The sequence below is a fragment of the Dicentrarchus labrax genome, unplaced genomic scaffold (genome assembly GCF_905237075.1).
Source record: "Dicentrarchus labrax unplaced genomic scaffold, dlabrax2021, whole genome shotgun sequence".
Taxonomy (NCBI): Eukaryota; Metazoa; Chordata; class Actinopteri; family Moronidae; genus Dicentrarchus; species Dicentrarchus labrax.
In genome coordinates this window covers 10834167-10846189 of record NW_026136709.1, presented here as the reverse complement: position 1 = coordinate 10846189, position 12023 = coordinate 10834167, and the positions used below count along the sequence as shown (strand labels likewise).

The 12023-nt window shown below is 38.7% G+C and overlaps 1 protein-coding gene across 6 annotated transcripts in view; it reads left to right on the top strand.

The window, feature by feature from the left end:
* tpk1 (thiamin pyrophosphokinase 1) overlaps nt 1-12023 on the top strand; it is a 60552-nt gene that overhangs the window by 41114 nt on the left and 7415 nt on the right. The window lies entirely within an intron of this gene.

Here is a 12023-nt window from a genome sequence, read left to right as displayed (position 1 = left end):
TTAGAATTATACTTATAACTTTTCTTAACATAGAAAATGGGGGAAAAAATCACACAACCACCATAAGTAAAATTACATTAATCTCCCTTATACTGGAGTAGTGGCAGAAGTTTTGCAGTGTATATATATAAAAACCTCAAGAAAATGTTTGGCTAAATATACTAATTTTGTTTAATTGACAGTTTAAGTCTTGAGGGCCTGGCAAAGACACCAGAGTGTGAACTGTACTGGAACCTTGGATCCCATTAGTAGATGCCGCATGGCACATGGAGAAATGAGATACTGCTGGCAGCACAGTCAATACCTGAAGGTCATGGCCGAAACAATCTGTTCACTAACTTATCTAGGCAATAATGGTAGATCAGTTGAGGCCAAAAAATTTACATACATTTGAATCAGACATTTAAATAGAAAAGTAAGTTAGAGGTGATGGTTAGTGGATGTTGATGTTGGAGCTGCCAGTGGAATAGAAACATTAGGAGTCATTAATAACCTAATTTTGCTCAGGTTGGTGCCTCTAATAAGTTTGTCATGATGCTTTCCAGGGCTGTTCCTGTAAGAACAACATACTTGATCATACTTCAGTTTCATTTACTGCCTCTTTTTTGTTAATTCTATATCTTAAAAAGCATGCAACAAATAAGCACTGATGCCTTGCCAATGCAGACTTGCTCGGGAGGTACAATTGTACTTAAAAAAATAATCATTTTGAACTTATAAATAATCATTGTCAAAGTAAATATATAAAACTGTTGATATTGACTTTTGTCATATCACCCAGAAACTGCAATAGAGGTTGAATGCACAGGCTTTGCATAACAAACTCTTCAGAGCCTGCAGCCTTTTGGGCAGTGAGGGGAAAAAAAAGAGATGAGGAAGGGCGGTCTGCAACGTCACCGAGGCAGTGGAGAAAGCTGCTGGATGGCCGTGGCTCAAGAGAGTCTTTGTTGAGACTGCTGTCTAATGAAAGGGACTGCACTGCGGTAATGATACTAAAGCAGGGGAGTGTACTACTAAATAATGAAGTGACTGCAGTGTAGTAAAGGTAACAATGTAGTGTACAGTGTTCTAATGAAGTGGCTGCTATGTGCTAATAGCCATGCAGGAGGGCAGCATACATTCTGTATGGTGTCATTAATTTAATGTGATGAGAAGTGGACCTCTGAGTTGGTGTGAGTCTGGCATGTGTAACACTGCCCTCACTCACATTGTAAGCTGTAGTAAGTCACACTGTCCTTTTTCACTATGTTCTTCCCCTTTACCTTCCAATTTGCTCTCATTCTCATCTTCTCTCACACTTCCACCATCTCTTCCCCCTCATTATTAGATACTGTGACAGCTGAGCTACTTATCACCTTCTGTATGTTACATTAATTTTCAATCACCAGTTCTAAAATCCCCCTAGGACACTGTCAGTAAATACTGTGTGTGTGTGTGTGTGTGTACGCACATATATATTGCCATGCTTTTGCTTGTATCTGTGTGTCCATACGTGACTGAACTTGTATTTGTGCATATTTGTGTATCTTAAAGGGTGGAATGGGTTGTGGGATGTGGACAGTAGCTCAGGGCAATATTCCTTAATGATATTATTTCCCATGAAAGATTTTTAAAATTCATGTTAGTATGTTATGTACACACCATTATACACCACGTCCTTCCACTTATATGTGATAACAAGAAGAATATCTCTATGTGTCATCTAGCCGGGGGAAGACAGTGTGTTATCAGAAAGGACAGAAACACACACAAGAACATAAGCTCAGAAAAAGTATGTGCATAATGTACATGCAAATACTGGGTTTTACTATAAATACATATACATATAGTATATGGACATAGCATTTCTTCTAAGGGGCTCTATATTATTTTCATTCAGCGAATGAGGAAAATTAAGTGGGCTATGGTAATATGGTAATATAGATTTAGCTAATTATACAGATCAATTCCTCAGAATAGCAGTTGGATATAAATATCTTTAATCAGGAAAAGGCCTGATGTTGAACATGACTAACTATCTTTCAATGCAGTGAAAGACACAAACACAAATTCTCAAATAAAAGCTTGTACTAAGATTATTAAAAAAAACATAGTAAACTCAGCATCATGTCCATTTTCATAGTAGTTTTTTATTTGCTTGTTGCTTTTATTTATTCTTTCTTTCTTTTACTGTAAAGCTGCTGCCAATGAAACTCAAAACTTACTGCAAATGTTTCATATTAAAAGCCAGACAGTAGAGGGGGATGGTGTCCAGTAAAGGGCTGGTTCCGACTGCAGTTGAAGTAAATAAATCATAGCTTTTTGAGAATTTACTGTATGTACATATGGTGACTGAAGTTCCCACCAGCCAACCTCTGTAAAGAAATGTGGCAGATCTAATTCTGATACTAACAAATGCTCAAATGTAATGACCAGTGAAACATGGTTGTGACGAAAGACAATGCCCTGCCTAAATTCGTTCATAACTCGTGTAGCACGCATAGTTGTTGGGTGAGGTCAAAAGTCAAGAGGGAGCGTCATACAAATGGATAAGTTGGGTGGGAGCGACCTATAGTCAGAAATAAGAAATGCAACAAGGGAAAAAAAATAGATCTTGGTAAAGAACTGAAAGCAGGATGAAAAACGATTGTGATGAGATGACATATGAGAGGGAGAGAAAGAGACAATGGCAGGCGTCTCATTCATTTGTTGTTTGAGGTTGCCGACACACAGCAGGAAATGGAGGATTATGGAAAGTGTCAGGAAGTAGGAGCTTTTAGCAAGAGCTTCTACGCATGCTTGTGCACACACAGACACACACAAACCTGGCTGTAATGTAGTCAATTTATAATAACATATTCTTTGCTTTTCCTTTTTGTACGAGAGGTTCTTGTTCTCTGATTCCATCACCTAATTGTCCTTTTCTGTGCTCACTTCTTTTACTGTTCTAGTTATTTGATATTCAGACAGGCTTTCTCTAGGACGCTTTACCATGGCAGATGTTGCGTGTACATAGGGCAAAAAACCTGCTTCATCCAGTTTATTTATTACCTCCGCCAAGGAAGTTATGTTTTCAGTGCAGTTAGTTCTTTGTCTTTCAGCAGGATTATTTAAAAAAAAACTACTTGCCAACTTTCATGAAACTTGGTGGAAGGAAGTAGCATGGTCAGACATTGTGAGATAGGTCAATTGTAACGCTGGTGTCTATGGCAAAAAGTAAACAAAACTCTTTATTTTTTGTGTAAATCTAAAAACACAGTGAACATTTGTTGTATGTTGGGTAAATTAATGGTATCAAACTTGAATTTGCAACCATGCTCTTGACCAGGGTTTAACATATGTGTAGCACTGATTAGCTTTGACAGGACAGGGTGAACACGTGTTTCTCCAGCAACAGAAAGATTAGTATGTGGTTACTATTAAAGGAACTGTAACCAGTCGTTAAAGGAGCTGTCCTCGAGCCCCCCACAACCATGGAATTCTGCTTTTTCAATCTCAGATATATTTCAACATGGTTATGAAGTATAAATTGTTATTAAAGTAATACTTGACATTTTGAGAAATGCGCTTAATGGCTCTGAGAGAAGATTGACACCACTCTCATATCTGTAAATGTGAAGCTACAGGTGGCATAGCTTAGCATAAAGACTGCAAACAGGTAGTGTTGGTGGTTGACATAATAGAAAAACAAAATTCTATATAGATACCCTATGGCAATCTTGCCCTAACCATTTATCTACCTTCTTTCAAATGAGACAGTTGAGACAAATGAGACAATTACTTGTGACCAAGAATGGTTTCTCCTATTGATGCTGCTCCTTCCGCCCTGGACTCACTGTGGCAGCAGTTTTCTTGTGGTATCTTGTTGCATCTGCCTGAGAATAAGACATGCTTCAGGGTTTCTGTTTTTGGCTCCACTGACTCTGCTATGGGTTAGAGCGCTCTCCAGCCCTTGTCCAATAATGTCAACCTGGAGGTGGGAAGTGAGGCGCTCTCCACACTTCTACTAATGGCTGCTTCTCTGCAGAAGAAGTGATTGTGGTTTTCTAATGTGTTTTAATAGAGGAAATCATAGTTCAGACTGAACAGCATTAACTGAGAGTGCACAATCTTAATTAAGAGCAACAGTAGTTAGTCTCCACCTCTCTCATAGTCAGCCTGCTTTGTGGCTTGGCAACTGATGGTCCTGGAAATGTGTATTGTGTTAATGTCTTACAGATTCAACTGTCAAACTTTTGAAGAAAGTAAACAATAATTTTATAACAATAATTTAATGATTTAACATTTTCTCTTATTTTTACCACTGTAGGCAGCAACCTGGAGGAGGACGATTCTTCTTCTCCTTACACCTTTCTATCTACTTCTTGGTAGCTATATGCCAAATGGATACAAATAGGAATGTACTAGTTTTCTTTTAACTTATTCTTTTCCGTTTTTTCATTTTAGATGTCCCAATCTTCTGCTGTACTACAATCTTATCTGCATCTGGTCATTTCATTGACCAAACAATGCAGCAATGTGGAAGCTTTCCTGGTTTGTTTTTACTTCCATTTGCTTGTTCCACCTGCATATAACGTATAAACATATTTATAACTGTAAATGCAAATAGTGTTTGGGTTAAAGTTGACTTCCCACATTTCAATTACATTTTTGAATTTCAATAGAACTCAAAATGAACCACACACTGTGTGAGTTTGATTTGCTTAAAAGAGATCTGACTTTGTTAGTTTAACACTGTTTAGTTCTCTTTAGATGTTGAAACAGACAAAGTGTGAAAAAAGATAAAGCTTTTCAGGTGTTTTGCACTTACCCTCAGGCTTCTACCACAGGCTGTTTTTAATGTTGTTAGTTGTGTATGCAGTGCAGTCCAGTACTGCTTTTTAAAAAGGGATAAAGATAAACTGACAAGGAAAGCAGGTTCAGTAATGGTGAGCATAATTATTTTTTTATATTATATTAAATACAGTTGCAAAGTCCTGCAATATGTTGCACTTTCTTGCAAGCTTAAATATTTGTAGCATAAGAAATGGCAGACTCAGACTTGAACCGTTTTTTCTCATATGCTTTACTGTAGAAGCTCAAACTGGGTTGCTGATACCAATGATTATGCAAAATAAGAGTGAGTTCTTTGCACTCTTGATTGGTCATGCCCGGGCACATAAACCCAGACCAAGCTCTTGTTGGGTAGGCTCTGATGCTTGATTGGTGTTGCCTGCAGTAACACTTTAACACCCCAGCCAGTTTATTTGCATTAAGTAGCCCTAACCTCTACTTTTCCCTGCTCATTTTCTTTGCTGTTGTGCTTTCCATTGCCCTTGCTCTACCCTGCACAAAATGAGTGGCAGTGAACCGCCCACAGCAAATAACCACTGTAATATTAATCTGACATAAAGGGATGCCATTGAGTCTCCACAGCCAAGAAAGCAAGAAATGAGTTACCCACTGGTAACCACTGACATGCTCAGCTATAGCACATAAACCTTCAGATGAAACTGTACTTATGTGTTAATGTTCAACCATGTTACAGATATTTGGCATTTGGGGTATGCTCTACACTGTGGATTTATTTACACTGATTAGAATGTTTAGTTTAGAATGTTTTTTGTTTGGCATTAAATCTTGCAAACCTGGAAATATATTCAGCTCGGCAAGCCTCATACACGTGCTGATATTGGCTGGTATGTTAATGACCTGAATTATTTTCAGCGTTTGTTTTTCATCCCTGTTTAGTTAACACGTGTGCAAACTCATGAAGCCACGGTCATTATTCCTTTCCTCAATACGCACCTACACATCTCTGCATTTTTTCCCCCTTGAAGCATTAGAAGGACGAGACACAAGCCTCCATAGGTGCAGTAAGCGCGCAGCAAAGATCTTCTGTTACGTTCTGCAAACAATTATTGACACCTTATCCATATGCCATACACACACATACACACAGTTTAAAGATACAGTGTAATGAGAAGCTCATTCAGAGCAAGCTATTAAGGAGCTCTATATTCAACCCACTAAAGCCCACTGTTATTTATAATGCAACATATTTAACCATTAAATTAAGTGTGTTTGTCAAACTGCCCTACATAAAGGTATAACATTTCTCACTCTTTGAAAGTTTTGAGCTAACATTATCCCTTGACACAAATAGAAACTGAGCCGTCATGCTGAGGTTGGATTTTAGGAAAAGAAAGCAGGTGTGGGTGGATGATGGAGAGGTACGGGGTCCAATGTAGGTTTTGTAGGCCTTGATAATGCTGCATCTTTAAAAACATGGATCTGTGTTTACCGTTTAGCCTGCATGTGTTGGAAGCAGTTGCTCAAAATAAAACAATGTATTCATGGATATACTTTGTTCTACTATCATTAGTATTTTATTCAGGAAGGGGGTTTGGAGGGGGTGTATATTGAGAAAATACATTCATAAATTCATACAGCAATGACTGTTTTATTTTGTCACAAACATAGGGCCATTTTTCCGATGTGTGATGATGCTCCAGTATATGGGAGAGAGAAAACACATTTACTGTGTTTGTTTGGAATATCTAATGCATGCACACAGGACATATTCAATTTGAATGTAAATATTTACATGAATTAGAATTTATTATATTTACTTATACAACAGTGTTGGATGGTTTACAACACTAAGCTTTCATACATTTTAGAACTTTTTATTGGTGAGTTGGACTTTTAAAATTCTCAAATATTGTTAAAGCCAGAACCTGTTAAAAGGTTCTTTCTTAGCTTAATATTTAAATGTAATATTTCCTTTGCTTTTATGGATATTGCTTTTGTAGAGTTGTTGCAGTGCGTTTACATTAGTGATATGAAGGCTACTTTTGGGAGACAAAACATACCTTGGCGTTCATTAAAAGGAATTGTAAAACCCTGACACCTTCATTTACGAAAGAGCTCAAGTTAAACAGACACATGCGCTGTGAACGGAAGTTATGAAGAACACTAAATGGCTTTGAGAAGACTGAATGTTTTAAATTAAACACACTGTACTCAGTGTAGACGTGTCACCTCTGGCTTCAGGCGAGGTCTTTGAGGGCAGTTATCTTCTATAGCTTTTATGGCCTGTGTATGTTTAAAGTTAAAATTATGACAGTCTTATGATTTGACAGTCCAGTCAACAACAAACTGCTGTCTCCTAGCGCTTGACACCAGAAGACAAAGTTTCTTCTTCCGTGGTGATTTTGGATTCCATATCAAACTGATGTTTTATTACAGTGCTACTTAAAGATGCAACAATATCTAGTCTACATCAGAACATGCTATCAGTATGTCCCTGAAGTTGATCAAGTTCAGAATCCAATGTTTTTGCAACTTTTAGCTGTTATAGGGACTTCATGCTAATGTTTGTTATTCAGACTTTCTAATATTTACGCGACAACATGTATGATATCTTAATTTTGATTGTGACCTATACTCTGAGCTCAACCTTTGCCCTGTGTGGAGGTCAGAGGCCACTGCTGACACATGGCATTGTCACTGTTGTCACTTTTTGGGACTTTTAATCTCTCCAGTGGTTTTGAAGTGCAAAGTGGAGCTCTGTCAAAACCACAGCAGCCGCAGTTTAAATGACCAGCACATGCTTCAGGCTTTATGCTTTGTCTTTAAACACTCATTTCCCATTATGCCGCTTAGTGACTGCCATCTATTACGTTCCTAAAGAAATAAATGTGGGTCAAGAGCTATTGTCAGCGGATGAAATTCCTTCCAAGTGTGCATTTTAAGGACTAAATCACCACAAAACTTTATTCCAACAAGTAAAAAGCAAAGCCGTTATGGATGATTATGGTGATGAAGGTCAGTGAGACAATAGGTCTCCATCTGTGACTGACAGATAGAACTACTGTCCTATACGTGTGTGTCCAAGTGTGTGTGTGTGTTATGCGCTAGCGTGCAGAAAACCTCCTTAGTCATTTCTTTGTGACTCAGCCCTCTCCCATCTGACAGCTTAATATTAAAAAGCCTTCATCCTGCAGCAACACAGTCTGAGTTATGGCTTCTGGCACGGTATGTGTGTGTGATTGTGTGTGTTAAAACCTGCTTCGTCATGATGTTTTCGGCTTAGCGTGGATCATAATGAACAACAAATTTGAATAGCTGTCATCCACAAACCAACTCTTCCCCGCATAGCGTGTGTGGGAGGGTATGAAGGTATCTTTTCTTTTATATGCTTGTGTTTCGTATTAGTGAACGTGCACGTGTGCATTTGTTTCACTGTGCTCTTGTTTGTGTTTCACTGCGTGTCCTTTTATGTATTGTGTGCAGATAAATATATATATGTGTGTGTGTGTGTGTGTGTGTGTGTGTGTGTGTGTGTGTGTGTGTGTGTGTGTGTGTGTGTGTGTGTGTGTGTTATGCATGTGACAAAGAGCGAGAAAAACTTCTGTGGACCATGAACAATGGCTGTCAGCGCACTCATGACAGAAAGGCTGAGGAGGCTTTCCTCTGTAAGGTTTCCATTCAGCTTGATATGCAAATAAGCTGCTTGTACTCCACAACACTGTTTCCAGCCCTGTTCCTTATAACTCATATCATCAGGCTCATACATCCACGCACCAACAAGCATCAAACACTCATACACACACAAATCAATATCATATTGATCTAGTGACATAAAATTTGGTCGAGTCTGGGTTTTTGTAATTGCGATATAAAGAAATATATTACAAAATCTAAAGATATATCTTACATGTTGTGTAGACTTGGTTTATTTGTTTCTATAACACAGAACCCAGAGTCGATATGTTAAGAGTGGCAGCTAGGTGGCATGGTAGCATACAATGAATGTGCCAGAGCATAACAATGGCATTGCATCGGAAATTGCATACATTGAACAGAAGAGCAATTGTGTGTTTGTATCTGTGGGCTTAGAGGACCCATCCCATCCTGTTGTTTTAATGAAGAAGACAGTCAATGTTGTCCGACACGGTAATACTGAACTCATGATTCCGAATTACACAATATCTACACCGCCTGTTTACAGCACATAAGCAGAACACTAGCAGCAGCTCTAGTCCTCTGTTTGTGTCTATATAGGAGGCATTCAGGCACAGTATTGAGTGTAGATCGTTTTTCTGCAGCACACATTGTATTGCATACATTTGTTTTAAATATCACAATATTTATACAGTTTGACCATATGACAACTGATAATATTAGGATGAAAGCAGTTTCTCATTTGAGAAAATGTATTATAACATACTGCTATCATCTAAAATGATGTAAATCATGATAGATTTTATCGCCCACTCTTAATACATACAATTTGACCATGTATGTTTGGGTCTGAGACAAACGCACACACACACACACACACACACACATTTCGATCTTTACATTCAGATCTTTACATAATCCACATGCCTTTTCTTTCCCTCTCCGTCTCTCTTTCTCCAGCCCTTCCAAATACCTTTCTTAACACCCTTAATATACTCTCACACTCACGCTATTCCAAACACAGTGTTCAAAATGTCATCAGAATGGTAAAGGACCTTCAAATGTCCCACCAGATGGGGTTTCTTAACTCATTCTCCCAGTGCTGCGCAAAGACACAGGGACACACGCAACATTTCAAGGCACCAGCGCTTGTGAATACACACATCCACACATAAACTAGTGCAGCGTAAGACTCATAGACACACACACAAATCCAACACAGGTGCAGAGTTTGATAAAAAACAAACATACGTGAACACAGATGGATTTCGGCAGCAGAGTCTCTCGGAGAGCCGAAGCAATTGAGAAATCTTAATTAAAAGTAAACTTTCGGCAAGATTAGAAAGCTTGCCCTCACTGTTAATGAGAGCATGTTGTTTATGAAATGTAAGCCTTCACAAACACATCGGCATGCAAATGAGATTGTGTTTTAATAAGGACATGTTCCATATTTTTAGTTACATTCTGAACATGAGGATACAGAAACACAGTATTTTGACAATTTAGACATGCAGTGTGAGTAGCAGGAAGCCTCGTTGGCTAATGCTCGTAACAGATTCGGTCACATATGTGGTAACACCTTAAATCATGTTTAGTGCTTCAAACGCATTTTTCTACTACAACCCCTTTGATCTACCAGTGGCCACCGGCCTCTTCGCTTTAGGAGGAAAGGATTTTCCTTTTCGTTGTCTTGAAGTTTTCAAGTGAGGTTTTGTGCTGTGAAGTCTGGTTCAAACTCTCCAAGAACACACACAGCAGCCTTATTAGAAAAATAGACGAGGCATTTGGATCCCATTCTTTAGCTGTGAAACAGCGAGGGGGGGAAACATTTAGTTATGAATCCAGAAACAATAAATGTAAGAATATGTTGTCAGGGCTGCCTTTTAAAGTGTCGCTATAGCTGCTGAGATGAAGAGCTGCAGCTAAAGTCTTTAGCACTGTGTGCAGCCTGAGATTTCAGTATTCAGGAGGCGTTCTAAATACTGGAAAGGATTGTTTTCATAGGAGGTTAAAGAAATGTACTTTATCTTGTAGTCAAACAGATAGATGTGTCTGACAAACTTGGTTCAGTTAGGTATTACCCAGCGTCCCTGCCAGAGGCAGACATCTTTGCTGTAAGATCTGTCCTTTTCCTTCTATTTCTCGAGATGCAAACACACACCCTGACCTTCTCCTTTTCTTTTCATATCTCTTTTCTTATTTCCTTGCCTATGTTTTTCTGTCCATACTCTCACCTTGTGTTTTTGTCTCATTTTTTCAGGAATTTAGTCTAAAAAAATTAATCTATTCTCCCTTTATCTCTCTCTTGCTTTTTCTTTCATTTCCCTTTCTACACGTTTCTACTCACTGTCTTCCTACACATTTTAACATAACGATGCTGCCACTCTGCCTTTCTAACCCACCCTTTCCCTCTCCTAACTCCTCTCTTTTCCCTCTCATTTCCTCCCTCTGTCCTTCGTTCCCACTCACCAAGGTCCTAGAGAGGGGAAATGAAAAGTGTATGTATTCTGTTGCGGTGCAGTGTGGCAGCGGGAGGGAAAACTGCTGTTTTATGGTTTTATTTATGGATCTGTAGATTTCTGACGCTGTGCACATCACACACGGGGGGCAGAGGGGGAACGAAGAGCAGCCTGATGTGAACTGCTGCTAGTACCCCCAGTGGAGCTGCAGACTAGCAAGGAGGCAGAGGAGGAGTGCACACATGAACAGACACATTCACATATTTTGGACCAAATGTGCATTAGCTACGACCTTATGTGTAGACAAACACTCTCTCACACGCATGCACGCACGCACACACACAGTCAACTCAAGTATTCATGACAGGATATTAATTTGCACAAAGGCATCAACCCTATCACTTTATCTACTCAACCCCTCCATCAAGAAAAACACATGAACAATGACATATCCCCACAATCACCCTTGAATATCAAAATATATAATTTGCTCTTCTGTCTGTTTGCACTTTTGTCTGCTCTACTGACTGATACCGCATTCCCAGCAGAGACGAGTTTTCTTATCTGAAGGTCAACTTAAGCCAGAACAGTGTTTGTCACCTCACACTCTTAGACGAACTCAGCAGTGCCATCATAAACATTTAATGGAAGCAGCTATCATTGCACAGCAGATGGTGCTAACAGTGCTAGTGCACGCCTTAGCTCATGTCATGGCCAATAAATAGCCTTAAATATAAGGAGAATGTCAGGTAGAGAAAATGAAGGACACTGCTGTATTGAAATTACAGGCTGATGTAATATGTACAGTGCAGGATTTCTTGCATAGAAAAGCCATATTTTTCAGATGATTGATATTCGAAATGTCATTTGTTATAGTTTATTAACATAACTAAAAGTGGAAGTGCTTGTACATTCTTATATAATATCAGTTGAGTTTTTGCTTTTCATGGAGCGTGATCATTGTTCACACTCCAAAGGATTTGAATCAACTATACAAACAAAACTCTAAGAGGGTCTAATGTAGTTTTGCATCTGAATGGTTCAACCAGTAAACCAACCAGTGAAATTCTGTTAGAATTAGATATACTTGGCTGAATAATGTAAATTGTACATTAACTGAAGTCTTCGTCTCATCCA